Source organism: Oryctolagus cuniculus, chromosome 16 (genome assembly GCF_964237555.1).
Source record: "Oryctolagus cuniculus chromosome 16, mOryCun1.1, whole genome shotgun sequence".
Lineage (NCBI taxonomy): Eukaryota > Metazoa > Chordata > Mammalia > Lagomorpha > Leporidae > Oryctolagus > Oryctolagus cuniculus.
In genome coordinates, this window is record NC_091447.1 from 67,413,845 (window position 1) to 67,432,658 (window position 18,814).

General features: G+C 45.3%; 1 protein-coding gene and 1 pseudogene across 1 annotated transcript in view; both read left to right on the plus strand.

Annotated features, from left to right (window-relative positions):
* The first annotated feature begins 1,193 nt into the window (after nt 1-1,193).
* Nucleotides 1,194-17,283, plus strand: LOC138845884 (zinc finger protein 846-like; annotated as a pseudogene).
* The window catches only part of LOC108175883 (zinc finger protein 426-like), a 62,972-nt gene continuing 61,338 nt past the window's right edge, over nt 17,181-18,814 (plus strand). The window contains exon 1 of the mRNA XM_070059193.1: nt 17,181-17,316. The gene's annotated coding sequence lies outside the window, so the exon portion shown is untranslated. The remainder of the gene's footprint in view (nt 17,317-18,814) is intronic.

The window sequence follows — 18,814 nt, forward strand, 5'->3', positions numbered from 1 at the left end:
CAGAGCTGTGGCGATCTGAAGCTAGGAGCCAGGAGGTTCTTCTAGGTCTCCCACAAGGGTGCAGGCCCCAAGGACTTGGGCCATCCTTTACTGCTTTCTCAGGTCATAGCAGAGAGCTGGATCAGAAGTGGAGCAGCCGAGACTCGATTTGGTGCCCATGTGGGATGCCAGCGCTGCAGGTGGCAGCTTTACCCGCTACGCCATAGCACTGGCCCCAGTGTAACATTCTTATCCATTGGTTTGACAGATAGAAAACAAAGTTTCACAAGACTATATTTTCAGCAATGCTGATACGTTATGCCCAGTTCAGTTGTCCCCAAAGACCACCAAGGAGCCAATAACGCTGTAAAGCACACGAGTGTTTTATTACAGGTCTGGGCCTGGACTCTTTTTTTTTTTTTTTTTTTTTGACAGACAGAGTGAACAGTGAGAGAGAGACAGAGAGAAAGGTCTTCCTTTGCCCCGACCCTTCAGTTAACAAACAGGGTTTTTATAGGGTTTTCAGAGACATTCTATACATTATGGTACCATTTAGCAAATCATCTCATCCCGTGGGAAATTCAAAGGACATCTCTTAGAACTGATTAGTGCATCCCGTGGCAGGAATGGACATAGTAAAGGTGGTTAGATGGCTTTAGGGCTGATGTCTTTTAAATTGATTGGCTGAAATATAGGGTCCGAGCTGCTAGGGTGTAGTGCCAAACCGCAGGGTCTTGGAAGTTATCAATCACCTTAACTGCCCTGAAAAGACACCAGGAACTCTAGGTATTTCTCTGTTATCTGCTAATTGGCTGTTGCTAGGAGAGTTTATTGCAAGGGGAGTTCATTTATTTATTTTTAGGAGTTCCTGGCTCAGGGTTCAGGGCCTGGTCAGGCCCAAGTTACAAGATGGAGTCCTATTTTAAAATAGTTGCACCTTGATCCAGGCTCAGGTCTCTCAGATATACATATTTCTTTCTTTTACAAATCAGGGCGAACATGTGATATTTATCTTCTGGGGTTGGCTTATTTCATTCAACATGAAGTTTTCCAGTTGCATCCATTTTGCTGCAAATGGTAGAATTTCATTCCTTTTTATAGATGAATAATATTCCATTATGTATATATACCGCATTTTCTTTATCCATTCATCAGATGATGTATACCTCAGTTGTTTCGGAATTTTGGCTATTGTGAACAGTGCTGCTATAAACATGGTGGTGCAGGTAAATCTTTTGATACATTGTGTTCAAGCCTTTTTGGTATATTCCCAGTAGTGGAATTGCTGGATCATATGGCAAGTCTGTTTCCAGTTGTTTTTTTTTTTTTTTAAGAACTCTCCACTGTTTTTCTGTGTTTTTATTTATTTGAAAGAGTTACACAGAGAGAGAAGGAGAGGCAAAGAGAGAGAGGTCCTCCATCCACTGGTTGATTCCCCAATTGGCCGCAACAGCTGGAGCTGCACCGATCCAAAGTCAGGAGCCAGGATCCTCTTCCAGGTCTCCCACGTGGGTTCAGGGGCCCAAGGCCTTGGGCCATCTTCTGTTGCTTTCCCAGGCCATAGCAGAGAGCTGGATTGGAAGTGGAGCAGCCAGGTCTCAAACCAGCGCCCATATGGGATGCTGGTGCTGCAGGCGGTGGCTTTACCTGCTGTGCCACAGCGCTGGCCCCTGCACTGTTTTTCACAGTGGCTGCACTAATTTACATTCCCACAAACAGTGTGTCAGTGCTCCCCTTTGTCCCATCCTCCTCTGCATTTGTTACTCTGTGTTAGGGATTTTAGGGTGAGGTGGTATCTCTGTGTGGTTTTGGTTTGCATTTTCTTGATGGCTCATGACGTTGAGCATTTTTCAAGTATTGGCTGGCCATTTATACTTCTGCTTGAGAACTGTCTTTTGAAGTCCTTTGCTCCTGTCTCAACAGGATTGCTGTTGAGTTTTTTTTTTTTTTTTTTTTTTTTTTTTTTTTTTTTTTTTGAATTTTTGACAGGCAGAGTGGACAGAGAGAGACAGAGAGAGAAAGGTCTTCCTTTTGCCGTTGGTTCACCCTCCAATGGCCGCCGCTGCAGCCGGCGCACCGTGCTGATCCGAAGGCAGGAGCCAGGATCCAGGTGCTTTTTCCTGGTCTCCCATGGGGTGCAGGGCCCAAGCACCTGGGCCATCCTCCACTGCACTCCCTGGCCATAGCAGAGAGCTGGCCTGGAAGAGGGGCAACCGGGACAGAATCCGGCGCCCCAACCGGGACTAGAACCCGGTGTGCCGGCGCCGCAAGGTGGAGGATTAGCCTATTGAGCCACGGCGCCGGCTCTGCTGTTGAGTTTTTTAAATGGCTGATACACTTGAGATATTAATCCTTTGCCAGATAAGTGGTTTGGAAATATTTTTCCCAGTCTGTTGGATGTCTGTTTACTGTATTGATCATTTTGTTTGCTGTGCAAAAGCTGCTGAGTTTATATAGTCCTGTTTGTTCAGTTTTGCTTTTGCTGCCTGTGCTTTGGGGGTCTCATCCAAGAAGTCATCCCCTACACCAGTGTCTTTTTATTCTTTTATTTTTATTTTTATCAAGATTATTTATTTGAAAGGCAGTGTTACAGAGAGGCAGAGAGAGAGAAAGAGGTCTTCCATCTGCTGGTTCACTCTCCAGATGGCCACAATGGCCAGAGCTGTGCCCAAATGAAGCCAGGAGCCAGGAACTAATTCTGAGTTTCCCATGTAGGTGTTGGGGCCAAAGGACATGGGCTACCTTCTGCTGCTTTCCCAGGCCATAGCAGAGAGCTGGATGGGAAGTGGAGCAGCCAAGACTGGAGCTGGTGCCTATGGAATACTGGAGCTGCAGGCTGGGGGTTTAACCTGCTTTGCCACAGTGCCGGCCCCAATGTCTCCTTTTTCCTCTCTAATTTTATTTACTTGAATTTTTGTTTGTTAGTCTGACTAGAGGTTTATCTGTTTTCTCTTTTCAAAAAAACAACTTTTTGTTTTATTTATTTTTTTGTATTTTTTCTTAGTTTCAATTTCATTTATTTCTGCTCTGATCCTTATTATTTCTTATCTCATGCTGATTTAGCATTTGGTTTGTTCTTGTTTTTCTGAATCTTCAAAGTGCATCATTTTTTTTTTATTTTTTTTTTATTTTTTTTTATTTTTTTTGACAGGCAGAGTGGACAGAGAGAGAGAGAGACAGAGAGAAAGGTCTTCCTTTGCCGTTGGTTCACCCTCCAATGGCCGGCGCGGCCGGCGCGCTGCGGCCGGCGCACCGCGCTGATCCGATGGCAGGAGCCAGGAGCCAGGTGCTTTTCCTGGTCTCCCATGGGGTGCAGGGCCCAAGCACCTGGGCCATCCTCCACTGCACTCCCTGGCCACAGCAGAGGGCTGGCCTGGAAGAGGGGCAACCGGGACAGAATCCGGCGCCCCGACCGGGACTAGAACCCGGTGTGCCGGCGCCGCTAGGCGGAGGATTAGCCTATTGAGCCGCGGCGCCGGCCCAAAGTGCATCATTTTTAATTTGAGCCATTTCTGTTCTTTTTTTAAAGATCTATTTATTATTATTTTACTTGAAAGAGTTACACAGAGAGAGGAGAGGCAGAGAGAGAGAGAGAGGTCTTCCATCCAATGGTTCACTCCCCAATTGGCCGCAACAGCCAGAATTACGCCCATCCGAAGCCAGGAGCTTCTTCCAGGTCTCCCACATGGGTGCAGGGGCCCAAGGACTTGGGCCATCTACTACTGCTGTCGCAGGCCATAGCAGAGAGCTGAATTGGAAGTGGAGCAGCCAGGTCTTGAACCGGCACCCATATGGGATGCCAGCGCTTCAGGCCAGGGCATTAACTCGCTGCGCCACAGCACCGGCCCCCATTTCTGTTTTTAAAATGTAAGCACTTAATGCTATAAATTTCCCTCTTAATACTGCTTTTGCTGTATTCCACAGGTTTTGATATGTTATGTTTTCATTTTCCTGTATTTCAAGAAATTTTTTGACTTTCTTTTTAATTTTTTAAGTGATCCATTGATCATTTAGTAGCATGTTTAATTTCCAAGTATTTATGAGTATTCTATTGTTCTTATTGTTGTTGATTCCTGGTTTATTGCTTTATGGTCTGAGAAGATACATGGTATGATTTCAGTCTTTTTAAATTTGCTAAGACTTGATTTGTGGCCTATCCTAGAAAATGTTCCATGTGCAGGTGAGTGTATACTCTAGCTGTTTGGTGAAATGTCCTGTAAATTTCTGTTAGGTTCATTTACTCGATAGTATGCTTCAACTTTGATGTATCTTTATTGACTTTTTGTCTGGATGATCTGTCCTTTGATAAGAGTGGAGTGTTGAAGTCACTCATTATTATTGTATTGGATTCAGTCTCTCCCTTTAGGCCTAATAGTGTTTTCTGTATTTATTTGATTCGTCTTGTGTTAGATGCATATATATTTATGATTGTTAAGTCTTCTTGCAGAATTGAACCTTTTATCAAAATATGCCCTGGGGCTGGTGCTGTGGCATAGTAGGCTAAGCCTCTTCCTGCTATGCCAGCATCCCATATGGGTACTGGTTCATGTTCCAGCTGCTCCTCTTCCAATACAGCTCTCTGCTGTGGCCTGGGGAAGAAATAAAAGATGGCCTGAGTGTTTGGGGCCCTGCAGCAGTGTGGGAGAACTGGAAGAAGCTGGCTTTGGATAGGTCCAGCTCCAGCTGTTGCAGCCATTTGGGGAGTGAACCAGCGAATGGAAGACCTTTCTCTCTGTCTTTCCCTCTCTCTGACTGTAGCTCTACCTCTCAAACAAATAAATACATCTTAAAAAAATAAAAATATAATGCCCTTCTTTATCTCTTTTTTATAGTTCATAAAAGTCTTTTATCTGATATCAGGGTAGCTATGCCTGTTCATTTTTGGTTTCCATTTGCCTGATGTATATTTTTTCAGCCCTTCACTTTCCTTGTCCCTTTTTTTTAAATATTTATTTATTTGAGAGGCAGAGCCACAGAGACAGGTAGAGTTATAGACAGTGAGAGAGAGAGAGACAGAGAGAAAGGTCTTCCTTCCGTTGGTTCACTCCCCAAATGGCTGCCACAGCCGGCACTGCGCCGATCCAAAGCCAGGAGCCAGGTGCTTCTTCCTGGTCTCCCATGTGGGTTCAGGGGCCCAAGCACTTGGGCCATCCTCCACTGCCCTCCCGGGCCACAGCAGAGAGCTGGACTGGAAGAGGAGTAACCGGGACTAGAACCGGTGGGCCATCCTCCACTGCCCTCCCGGGCCACAGCAGAGAGCTGGACTGGAAGAGGAGTAACCGGGACTAGAACCGGTGCCCATATGGGATGCCGGAACTGCAGGCCAGGGCTTTAACCTGCTGAGCCACAGAGCCAGCCCTGATGATTGCTGTATTTCTAATTTTAGGGAAAAGTGCTTAGTTTCAAAATCCCCAAAATGTCCATTGCTTTGTAGAATTTTAATCAAGCCAAATGTTAGTGTAGGAGAAGGGGTTGATGCTTTACTCAAGGTTGAGCTGTTTGTGGAAAAGGATTAAAAGGCAGCAGGCTCCCTGGTGTATACTTCCCACTAGAACAAAGAGAAATGTTATTAAAGCTCTAATTCAACATGTATAACAAATGCAACAATGGTTAGGATGTCAAAACTGTGAAATAGATCTAAGTAAATGTTTAGATAAGTATAATAAAGAAATAGTTACAAAATAACTGCAAAGGAGGGGAGACATTTTAAAAAGGGTTTGTTTTGAATGTTGTGGTTTCTAGTAAAGATTAGATTAGGAAGATGATATTCTAGTTTGTGTAACCAATTTCTGCGTAGCTCAGCAGTACTCCAGGCTTTGGTTTGTGTGGGCAGCACATTGTCTCACACCTGTCTGTGATTATAACTCATGTTCTGAACATGCCCTTGAAAATCAAAGAAATTGTAACTAGATGTAGACATAGAATCTAGAGGTAACATAAAATACAAAGTCAATGGTTCTAAGAAAATGGAAAACAGATTTGTTACTGTAAGAAGAAAGAATCATTATGTGACTTATGCTATAAAAATAAAGTCTGGTGCTTGAGAGCCAGGGCCATGCCATCAGCCTTGCTGTGAGTGTGTCTCTCATTCTTCCTGCACTGACACCTCTCACACCATTAGGAACCCCTGGACCGGCTGGAGCTAGACTCCAGCAGTATTGATAGATAAGAACTAAGACCTGTCGTTTTGTTGATTGGATAATGGTTTTACCTGCTCTGTCAGTGAATTTGTGGTGTCATGTATTTTCATGATGTTTACTTTTTTTTTTTTTTTTTTGACAGGCAGAGTGGACAGTGAGAGAGAGAGACAGAGGGAAAGGTCTTTCTTGTCCGTTGGTTCACCCCCCCAATGGCCGCTGCAGCCGGCAGGCTGTGGCTGGCGCACCGCCCTGAACCGGAGCCAGGAGGCAGGTGCTTCTCCTGGTCTCCCATGCGGTGCAGGGCCCAAGGACCTGGGCCATCCTCCACTGCCTTCCCGGGGCACAGCAGAGAGCTGGCCTGGAAGAGGGGCAACCGGGACAGAATCTGGCGCCCTGACTGGGCCTAGAACCCGGTGTGCAGGTGGAGGATTAGCCTAGTGAGCCATGGTGCCGGTCTTTTTTTTTTTTTTTTTTTTTTTACAGGCAGAGTGGACAGTGAGAGAGAGAGACAGAGGGAAAGGTCTTCCTTTGCCGTTGGTTCACCCTCCAATGGCTGCCGTGGCTGGCGCATTACGCTGATCTGAAAGCAGGAGCCAGGTGCTTCTCCTGGTCTCCCATGCGGGTGCAGGGCCCAAGCACTTGGGCTATCCTCCACTGCACTCCCTGGCCACAGCAGAGAGCTGGCCTGGAAGAGGGGCAACCAGGACAGAATCTGGTGCCCTGACCGGGACTAGAACCCAGTGTGCTGGTGCTGCAAGGCGGAGGATTAGCCTAGTGAGCCACGGCGCCAGCCTGGAGCAGGTTTTATTGTAAAAGTGTGTATGGTTTAGCTAGTTTGTTGCTTTGACTTTGGTTCTAGGTGAGCCCAGAACTGTGGTCTCAAGTGATTTCTTTTGCCTTAATCAATGTCAGCTGTGTCTATAAGTGACACAGTGGACAAGTCTGCTGCGGTTCATAGGGATAGGCTTTGAGATGAATAAGGGTTTCCTTGAGTATGTATCTTTGGTCCACGGAGAATTTAACGTCAATCTCCCTGGAGAATGTGATAGCTGGGGCCTTATTCTTGGTGCTGAGGGGGACAGGGCTGGCTGCCGCCTTGTCCTACTGGCAAGCCTGAGTGATGCAAGGGGCTTGTGGCACCAATTTCTCTGACTCTAGGATTGTGTGATATGGATGGACCCTTTCTCAGGTCCTGCTAGGAGAGTCCTGTTGGAGCCGTGGCTCATAGTACCAACAGCTGTAGTCCTGGGACCAGGGGATGTGAACTGGACCCCGCTCCAGGCCTACAGGGTGACGACAAGGTATACAGATTTTATTTTAGAGGGTGTGAGTCCAGAGAGGTGGAATGTAGGTAGGTTCTTTCCCGTGTCCACTGGGCAGATTCCAGTGGTGCCGAGAAATTTAGAATGAATTCTTACAGTCCTGGTGTAGCATGGTATAGTGGGGTCATTACCCACATCTCCCAGGGTGGGAGATTTTTTATTTTTTTTATGGGCTGTTCTAGTGTTAGCCCCCGGAAGCTAAGGCTAACCCCCTTGCTCACATAGAATGCCTCAGCATAGCTCTGGGGCTAAATGCCCCGAAACTCCCACAGTTGCAGGGTGCTGGGGATCTGTCCTTTGCTCCTCGTGTTGCCCTGAGAGCAGAGGCACACTGTGTGACTTTCAGCTGCTGTGTATGGCACTCTGCAGGAAACGGGGAGGGAAGGAAGCAAGGTGCTTCCCTGCTCCAGGCCTGGCAGTGGCGCAGACCCCAGTCATCCAACCAGGCTGAAGTAAAAGTCAGTGAGTGATTGCAGAATTCTCTGTCAGCTGTCACTGTGAGTAGTGGGGTACACAGTAAGATGGTGGCTCACAGCTGGCAGCTGGCTGTAGTGTGTCCGTCCTCTCCTCTGGTCCCATGGCGTCTTTTTTTTTTTTTCACTTTGCTGAAGATTTCCATCAGTTAGACCCCTGGAAACGTGGTCATTCCTTTGTTCTTTTCATACCCCAGAGCAGCTTAAGTGAGTGTAACTATACCCTGTTCAGCCATCTTGGATCTCCAGCTCTTTGTCACCCCAAAGGGAAATCCTGTACCCATAAAGAAGTTACTCCCCATTCGCCTTTACCCCAAAACCCCACAATCACTAATCTGTTTTCTGTTTCTTTTTCTTTTTTTTATTTGACAGGTAGAGTGATAGACAGTGAGAGAGAGAGACAGAGGGAAAGGTCTTCCTTCCGTTGGTTCACTCCCCAAATGGCCGCTATGGCCGGTGCTGCACTGATCCAAAGCCAGGAGCCAGGTGCTTCCTCCTGGTCTCCCATGCAGGTGCAGGGCCCAAGCACATGGGCCATCCTCCACTGCCCTCCTGGGCCACAGCAGAGAGCTGGACTGAAGGAGGAGCAATCAGGACAGAATCCAGCGCCCATATGGTCTACTGATGCTGCAGGTGGAGGATTAACCAAGTGAGCCACGGTGCCAGCCCAGCTTTCTGTTTCTAAGGTTTAGCTATTCTATATGTGTTGTATAAGTGGGATCATATAAAATGTGACTTTTTCTTTCTGCCATCTTCCACTTAGCATAACATTTTCAAGGTTCATTCATGTTTTAGTATGTATCAGTACTTGATTCATTTTTGTGGCTTAGTAATATTCAATTCCATGTTACCTAGTTATTTGTTGATAAGACAATAGGTTTTTATTCTACTTTTTGGCGATTGTGAATAGTCCTGCTGCAGACATATTTGTATGCATATTTGCATGCCTTTTTTAAAGATTTATTTCTTTGAAAGGCAGAGTTAACAAAGAGGCAGACACACATGCACACACAGAGTCTTCCATCCACTGGTTCACTCCCCAAATGGCCACAATGGCTGGAGCTGAGCTGATCTGAAGCCAGGAGCTTCTACCAGGCCTTGCACACAAGTGCAAGGGCCCAAGGATTTGGGCCACCTCCCACTGCTTTCCCCGGCCATAGCAGAGAGCTAGATCGGAGGTGGAGCAGCGGGGACTTGAACTGGCGCCCATATACTCCACAGCACCAGCCCTGGCAACTACTTTTTTTTCTTTGCATGTGGATATCCAGTTGGTCAGAATGATTTGTTGAATAGATTATTCTTTCCCTATTGAATAGTCATGGCACCATGTCAAGAATCATCTGATCCTAGATGGGTGGACTTATTTCTGGATTCTTCTATTTTATTCATATATGTCTATCCTTAAGCCTTTGTCACATACTTTAGATATTTTACTTTCCAGCTCCAGAATTTTTATTTGTCTCTTTTTAATAATATCAATCTTGGTAATCTGTTTGTTGAGATATCATTCTTATGATTTTAGTTTTTTTGTCCATGCATTCTGTTAGCTCTTTCATCATGTTTAAGAAAATTTACTTATTATTATTTTAAGATTATTTATTTGAAAGGTAGAGTTACAGAGAGAGAGAGAGAGAGAAGAGATTTTCCATCTGCTGGTTTACTCCCCAAATGGCTGCAACAACCAAGGCTGAGCCAGGCTGAAGCCAAGAGTCAGAGGCTTTTGCTGGGTCTCCCCTGGGGGTTCAGGGGCATAAGCTCCTGGGCCATGTTCTGCTGCTTTCCCAGATGCATTAGCAGGGAGCTGGATCAGAAGTGGAGCAGATGAGACTTAGACCAGCACCCATATGGGATGTTGGCATTAAAGGCCTGGGTTAACCTGCTATGCCACAACACTGGCCCCAAGAAAATTTATCTGAAATCTTTAGTAATTCCACTGCCTTGGCTTCCAGGGATAGTTTGTTTTAACTTTTTTTTTAAAATTTGGTTCCTCTTTGTAGCTCATAATATTTTGCTGAAAACAAATTTTACATACTATAATATGGCAGTTTGGAAACCTGATTCTCCCCTCTCCATGGCATTACTTGCTGTGTGTGGCGGGTGGCTGATGCTTGTATAGTGACTTTTATGTTATTTCTGTGGAGTTTGAATTCTTTTTAGTGTGGCCCTTAGTGTCTGTGTTCATAGGCTGTCCTTAAATGCCTGGAGTCAAGAAAGAAAAAGCAAAATACTCTTCTAGATGTTGCTGGTTGACTGGGCTGGGCTATTCCTACTTACTTGGCCTGACTGTTTATAACTCTTCCTTAGCCTTCCTTCCCTGCTTATGTGGATCCTGAAGGCCGGCCAGCCAGAGGTGAAAGTTTAAGGTCCTTTCAGGATTCTCTGAGCATACCTCCACCTCGGGTATGCTTATGGCCTTCTTGATGCCATAGCAGATTCTAGAGGTTTAGAAAAGCCCATATCCACCCCCCCCCCATGTCAGCATTTCCAGCCTGTTCCTGTGAGGGATTTGCATTGTGCCTGTTGTTTGTCAGAGCCATTTTCCCTCTCCTCAGACCGCTACAGGTAACACTTTGCCTTTAAATACATTCGGCAGGAGCTGCTTTGGATGTGGCCTCAGTCCTGGGTGCTCTCAGAGCTGGGTGAGATAAAAGCACGCCCTTGCAGTGGGACTTGAGGAGGCATCCAGGCAGGTCAGAATACACAAGGGTGTCTCTTCGCGGGAAATATTTCTCCTTTTGGCATTACCAGCTTGCACAAGAAGTGTGTCCTGCCATTCACACAGTTGTAGCTGGTGAGAGGCATGCAGGTGGGAAATTCCACATGCAGTCAAATGCAGCCACTCTTTCTCCCTGGATTGTCCTCCTGGTTATTTGAAGTTTCCAAGTGGATTCCAACAATTGATTTTGATAACTTTTTTTAACTTCTTAGTTTTCTTGTGATGGGGAGGATCCTTAGAGTTCCCCGCTCTGTCCTATTTCATGATGCTGTTCCAGGGCCAAATGCTTTAAAAAATGCTTATCCCAGAATTTTTCTCCAAACCAATATTTTTTATAACTGTTTCATAATTTGATTTATACCTCAAAACCAGTTTCCCTGTGGCTTCAAGATATTTCTGTGGAGAAAACATCAAATTAGGCCAGCGCCACGGCTCAATAGGCTAATGCTCCACCTGTGGCGCTGGCACACCGGGTTCTAGTCCTGGTCAGAGAGCCGGATTCTGTCCCGGTTGCTCCTCTTCCAGGCCAGCTCTCTGCTGTGGTCCCGGAGTGCAGTGGAGGATGGCCCAAGTGCTTGGGCCCTGCACCCGCATGGGAGACCAGGAGGAAGCACCTGGCTCCTGGCTTTGGATCAGCGCGGTGCGCCGGCTGTGGTGGCCATTTGGGGGTTGAACCAATGGAAAAGGAAGACCTTTCCCTCTCTCTCTCTCACTGTCCACTCTGCCTGTCAAAAAAAAAAAAAAAAAAAAAAAAAAAAAAAAAAAGAAAGAAAAGATCAAATTAAATACAACTGGTAAGAATTCCAAGTCATGAAATCTTTCACATTAGGGCCAGAAGCACAAAGTTCATGAGAATTATGTGAGGCAAATGATATTTACCCTAAAAAAGTAAAGTTTGTAAAGAGGTTCTCTGAATAAAATGTATCTGGAGGGTACTGTAAACTTAATTCAAATCTGTTTCTTATTAGTGATCTCACAAATAAATATCCACATATATGTGACTTATTCAATTTTTAGAAATTTTCTTCATTTGTTGAAAGGTAGACAGAGATGGGGGAAGAAGAGTTGAGGGAGGGAGGGGGGAGGATGAGAGAGTGAGCAAGCAAGCCATGGTTCACTCCCCAAATGCTAGCAACAGCCAGGACTGGGCCAGGCTGAAGCCAGGAGCTGTGAATGCAATCCAGGTCTCCCATGTGAGTGGCAGCAAACCAGCCATTTGAGTCAGCACCTGCTGCCTCCCAGGGTTACATAAGCAGGAAGCTAGAATAGAAAGATTGGAGTTATGGAGCCGGTACTGTGGCGCAGCAGGTTACAGCCCTGGCCTATAGTGCTGGCATCCCATATGGGCACCGGTCCAAGTCCCAGCTCTCTGCTATGGCTTGGGAAAGCAGTAGAGGATGGCCTATGTCCTTGGGCTCCTGCTACCCCTGTGGGAGACCCAGAAGAAGCTCCTGGCTCCTGGCTTTGGATCAGCTCAGCTGTAGCCATTGAGGCCATTTGGAGAGTGAACCAACAATGGAAGACCTCTCTCTCTGGCTCTACCTCTCACTGTAACTCTGTCTTTCAAATAAATAAAAATAAATCTTAAACTCTGATGTTGACATGAAACATCTGCTTTAAATTTAAAAAAGAAAAAGATTAGAGTTAGGGCTTGAAGCTAACCACGCTGAAATAGGATGCAGATACCCCATTTGGTGTCTTAGTGCCTACCAAGCACTGTCCCCTCAGTTGTTTTGGAAAAGATTTATTTATTTATTTTATTTGAAAGAGAATGAGAGTGAGAGAAGGAGACAGAGAGGGGAGGAGGAAGAGAGAGAGAGGAGGGATATCTTCCAGGTGTTAGTTTTCTCCCCAAATGCCCACAACAGCCAGGGCTGGGCAAGGTGGAAGGAACAGACCAGAAACTCCAGCTCTCCCATGTAGGTGCCAGGAACCCAAAATTTGGGCCATCATCCACTGCCTCCCAGGCACATTATTAGGAAACTGGATCAGAGGTTTGGGGTAGTTGGGACTCAAACCAGGCACTTGGATATGAGATACCATCAGCCCAAGTGGTGGCTTAACCTACTGTAACACAGTATCTGCCCCAACTGAGGTTTTGATAAATAGGAGACTAAATAATTATCAAACTCCAAGAAGCTCTGTGTAAATACAGAGTATACCCATATAGTGCAAACTCTGGCTGCATAGTTAGATTATTTTATTTAAAATAAGAGGTGGTATTTCCAATGTATAAATGTTTTGAGGGGGTAGATATTCTAATATTGTAGTGAATTTGAGGAAGTCTTTTTTTTTTTTTTTTAAACGCAAACCCTTGTGTCAAGGGAAGAAAACCTTTATCATCATTCACATCATAACAGGAGAGAAGCAATGCTGACAAGAAACTTTATGGCTGTAACCATGGTGGGAAAGTTTTTAGTGAACACCTGTTTATTGTGTGTTGGAAAAGAAACACCTAAGGATAATCAGGGTGGAAAAAAATTTAAGAGAGAATTTTTTTTTTTTTGACAGGCAGAGTGGACAGTGAGAGAGAGAGACAGAGAGAAAGGTCTTCCTTTGCCGTTGGTTCACCCTCCAATGGCCGGCGCGGCCGGCGCGCTGCGGCCGGCGCACCGCGCTGATCCGATGGCAGGAGCCAGGAGCCAGGTGCTTTTCCTGGTCTCCCATGGGGTGCAGGGCCCAAGCACCTGGGCCATCCTCCACTGCACTCCCTGGCCACAGCAGAGAGCTGGCCTGGAAGAGGGGCAACCGGGACAGAATCCGGCGCCCCAACCGGGACTAGAACCCGGTGTGCCGGCGCCGCTAGGCGGAGGATTAGCCTAGTGAGCCGCGGCGCCGGCCCAAGAGAGAGCTTTATCCATACTCTGCACAACAACAAAAAAACCATGTTGGGGAGAAAACTTCTTGTGCTCAGCATGAGAAAGCCTTCAGCCAGTTTCCAAGTAGTATTGGCCAGAAAAAAATTCATACCAAAGAGAAACTGTATGAACACAAAGATTGTTGGAGAACATTTTTAAAAAAGATTTATTTATGTATTTGAAAGAGTTATAAAGAGAGGGGGAGAGAAGAGAGAGAGAGATCTTCCACCCACTGGTTCATTCCTCTGATGGCTGCAACTGCCAGCCTGGGCCAGATTGAAGCCAGGAGCTAGGAGCTTTATTCGGGTCTCCTACGTGGATGGCAGGAACCCAAGCACTTGGGCCTTTCTCAGGGAGTTGGACTGGAAGTGGAGCACCCAGGATATGAATCGATGCTCATGTGCCAAACGTGGAGGCTTTTTCCCCTACACCACAGCACTGGACCCTGGAGAACTTTCTTAGTCATCATCCTGTGGCGTTCATATGAGATGTCACATTGAAGAAGAACACTACATAAGGAATGTGGGAAAGCCTTCAGGAATTCCTCACACCTTATAGGATGTGTAAGAATTCACAGTGGAGAGAATCCCAGAGTCTGTAAAGAATGCGGGAAAGCCTTACTCAGTCCACAAGACTTAAGTTACACACAGGAACTCCCAGTGGAGAAAAACCTCATGAATGTAGAGTGTGCGGAAGCCTTTACCCATTCCTCCTCTCCTACCGATCCTATAAGAATTCATGGTGGGAAGAAGCTGTACGGATGTATGGAACGTGGGAAAGCCTTTACTCAATGCACAGGATTTATTTTACCACATACGCATTCACACTGAATGTCAGGCATGTGGCAAAACTTTTCTCATATCTCATGTCTCACAAAACATGTAAATATTCACAGTGGGGAGAAGCCGTATTTATGTGAGGAGTGTAGGAAGGCTTTTACTCGTTCCTTAGGGCTTGTTTTACACATGTGAACACATACTGGAGAAAAACTCTGTAAGGAATGTGGACAGGCCTTGAATAACTCATCACTGCTCAGTCAACATGTAAGGACTCACAGGGGAGAGAAGTCATATGAATTAAAGGAATGTGGGTATGCTTTATTTTTTTAGATTTATTTATTTATTTATTTGAAAGGTAGAGTTACAGATAGTGAGAGACAGAGAGAGAGAGAGAGAGAGAAAGGTCTTGCTTCCATTGGTTCACTCCCCAAATGGCCGCCACGGCCGGCACACCGCGCTGATCCGAAGCCAGGAGCCAGGTGCTTCCTCCTGGTCTCCCATGTGAGTGCAGGGGCCCAAGCACTTGGGCCATCCTCCACTGCCTTCCTGGGCCACAGCAGAGAGCTGGACTGGAAGAGGAGCAACTGGGACAGAACCCAGCACCCATATGGGATGCTGGCGCCACAGGCGGAGGATTAACCAAGTGAGCCACGGCACCGGCCGGGAACGCTTTCACTCAGTTATCAGGCCTTAGTACACATTTAGGAACTCACACTGGAGTAAAGGCCTGTGAATCCAAGGAATGTGGGAAAGCATTTGCAGGGTCCGCAGATACTAACATGCAATTGAGAACTCACACTGAAGAAAAACCCTAGGAATGTAAAGAATGTGGAGAAGCCTTCAGATGTTCCTTAATGTTCACATGCAGACTCACACTGGAGTAAACCATGTGTGTAGGAAATGTGGAGGGACCGGCGCTGTGGCACAGTGGGTTAAAGCCCCAGCCTGCAGAGCCGGATCCCATATGGGTGCTGGTTTGAGACCCAGCTGCTCCTCTTCTGATCCAGCTCTCTGCTATGTCCTGGGAAAGCAGTAGAAGATGGCCCAACTCCTTGGGCCCCTGCACCTGCGTGGGAGACCTGGAAGAAGCTCCTGGTTCCTGGCTTCAGATCAGCACAGCTCCGGCTGTTGCGGTCATTTGGGGAGTGAACCAGTGGAAAAGAAGGTCTCTCTCTCTCTGGCTCTACTTCTTTCCATAACTCTGTCTTTCAAATAAATAAAGTAATTCTTATAAAAAAAAAAAAAAGGTATGTGGGCTGGCGTCGTGGCTCACTAGGCTAATCCTCCGCCTTGCGGCGCTGGCACACCAGGTTCTAGTCCCGGTCGGGGCGCCGGATTCTGTTCCGGTTGCCCCTCTTCCAGGCCAGCTCTCTGCTGTGGCCAGGGAGTGCAGTGGAGGATGGCCCAAGTCTTTGGGCCCTGCACCCCATGGGAGACCAGGATAAGTACCTGGCTCCTGCCATCGGATCAACGCGGTGTGCTGGCCGCAGCGCGCCAGCCGCGGTGGCCGTTGGAGGGTGAACCAATGGCAAAAGGAAGACCTTTCTCTCTGTCTCTCTCTCTCACTGTCCACTCTGCCTGTCAAAAAAAAAAAAAAAAAGGTATGTGGAAAAAACTTCGATCTTTGTCACTAACTAAAAATCTAAAAATGTGAAATGTTATTAAGACCTCTGTATTCAAATCTAAACTCATCTGGAAAATCCACATATAACTAAAGAATATGAGAACTAGAGAATATGAGAACCCTTTGTTCAATTTTCATTCTTCCTTAACAAAAGAGATCTCAATCATCATGGTCCAAAATCTGATTAAAGACTATAGGAGATGGGACCAGCGCTGTGGCATAGTCGGTGAAGCCGCTGCCTGCAGTGCCAGCATCCCATGTGGGTGCCGGTTCAAGACTTGGCTGCTCCACTTCTGATCCAGCTCTCTGCTGTGGCCTGGGAAGGCAGTAGAAGATGGCTCAAGACCTTGGGCCCCTGCACCTGCATGGGAGAACTGGAGGGTGCTTCTGGCTCCTGGCTTTGGATCCTGGCCCAGCTCTGGCCTTGGTGGCCAACTGGGGAGCGAACCAATGGAAGGAAGACCTTTCTCTCTCTTTCTCAGTCTGTAACTCTACCTGTCAAATAAACAAATAAAGATCTTTTTTTTAAAAAAGCTGCTGGTTGTAAAATATATAAAAAAGCCTTTTTTGTTTCAGAAGTCTGAAATTACTATAAAAGCCAATTGAGGGTACCAATGAGATACAGCTTTAAAATATTTTATCTGATTTAATAGCACATAATAACTCACACTTTAGAAAAACCCTCCTGTATTTAAGAATTGTACTGAAATGTTTACTTTGTGCTTAGGCCATGATATCCACATGAGAATGCATGGCGGTTTGGAATACCACAAATATAAAGCCTACATGAAAAGTTAGAATTTCTCCTAATACGTTTGAAGAACTCATTATTTAAGAACTCACAGTGGAGAGATACTGTAAGAAAAAGGGGCAGATTGGTGCCTCCTCACACGGGGCACCAAATGTAAGAAAAAGGGCTCAGAACAGAGAGGAGACAGGATCTGAACTCGCAGGCAATCTGAATTTTATCAAAGAAAATAAACTCACAGAGGTCAGTCAACTGCCAATGTGTACACAGACAGAACACATGGCAGAGGGCCCAGACCCTGGCAAGCTGGGCCTGTTTATATCTTAGATGGGTAGGAGTGGGGGTGGAAGACAGTAGGCAGAGGTGAGTTTCCCCACACAGGTTCTTCAAGTTTGGCGTGCTGGCTTCCAAACCTGGGGAAGAATGCAGGAGGTAGGGGGAGAATAGGGTGTGAGACTGAACTGGTCTCTTGAAATAAGGCAGGAGTAACAAGAACCTAAAATGGCTGAAGCTTATGTCCTTGTCCCATCAGATACCAGATATATGTAAGAAGCCTGGAACAGCCTTCAGAAATTTCTCACAGCTTCAAGAGTAAGAGGCCTATGAATTTAAGGAATGTTAACCCTGCAGAATGCACAGAATAAGCCACAGACACAGTGGAGAGAAACCTTAAAAAGGTAAGCTTTAGTTTTGCTTCATATGTTAAAATGTTAATCTCACAGAAGCCAGAAACATGAATTTTAGAAATATGGAGATGCCTTCATATATGTGTGTGTGAGTGTGTATACACAAACATACATTCTTTCATCCCTTAGTAAAGATAATAATTCACCCTAGAGAGATTGTAGAGAATGCATGAAATGTTACCCGTTTTATAAATCTTACTTTACATGTTAAAACAAAATGCAAAAAATCTCTATGAAAGTAAAAACATGGGACTGTTTAATTACATACTATAAGGAAAGAAGGGTAGAACAAAGAGGAGACAAATACAAACTCACAGCCAAAACAAGTTTATTCCAGGAAATAAACTTGGAGAGGTGGTTCACTACTGGCATGCACATGGGGTAAACATGTGGCAGAGAGCAAGAATTCTCTTGCAGGCTAGGTTTATAGAGCATAAGGCAGCTGAGGGTTGTGAGGGGGCGGGTGCTAGGTGGAGCTGAGCTGGTTTGTGCAGGCTTTTCAAACTGTCTGTCATGTAGGGAGGGTGTAGTAATTGAGCTGGCTGGAGGAGATAACAGGGGAGCAGTCTCAAGAATGCAAGGAGTGGGGATGAGCTGATTGAAGAAGATGACCAGAGGATGTGTCCCCATGGAGCAGGGGCTGGCGTCTGCTTCCAGTCAGGTAGTCAGGAGACTGAAATAAATCTAAGAGGTTTGTCCTTGTCCCATCACATATACTGTAAGATTCAGAAAATACTGTTCTTCCAGAAAGGATAAATTATACATTTGGAGAAATGTTCACATATTATATACAAAGAAACTCATATGGAGGAGAAATAGAAATAAATTATGTAAAAATGAGATGATTATTTTGTGTGTTTTACTCAAGGAAGACACCTAACCCTCAGTTTTCTATGGTGGCTTTACTTTATAAAGTTTAATTTCCTTTAAAATACAGTAGAGTTTTACCTGTATTTTATTGATTGGCATGGGGGAAGAACAGGGACTGGCAAAGTGAACTGTGGAGTGGGTGTTAGGATACTATATTTAATCTCTCCATGGTAACCATTAAGTATTTATGGAATACACACAAAATGAAAATAACATCACTAAAAAAATCAACTAAATACAAAAGAAGACAGTAATGGAGAGAATGAGGGATATAAAGCTACAGGACCTTCAGAAAATAAGTAACGGCAAAAGAAGTCCATTGTTGTTGGTAATTACTTAAAAGATCAATAAATTAAGTTCCCCAAACAAAAGGCCTAACTTGGAAAATGGATTAAGATATTTAATACAACTGTATGTTCTCTCTTACAAAAAAAAAAAAGGTTGAAAGTGAAAAGATGGAAAACATATTCTATTGCAAGCAATAACCTAAAGAGAGCTAGGCTAGATATTCTAATATCAGACAAAATAGAGTTTAACCAAAAAACTAATAGAATAGATAGTGAAGGACAATACATTCTGATAAAAAGTTCAATTCCTAAGAAGATACACCAACTATAAA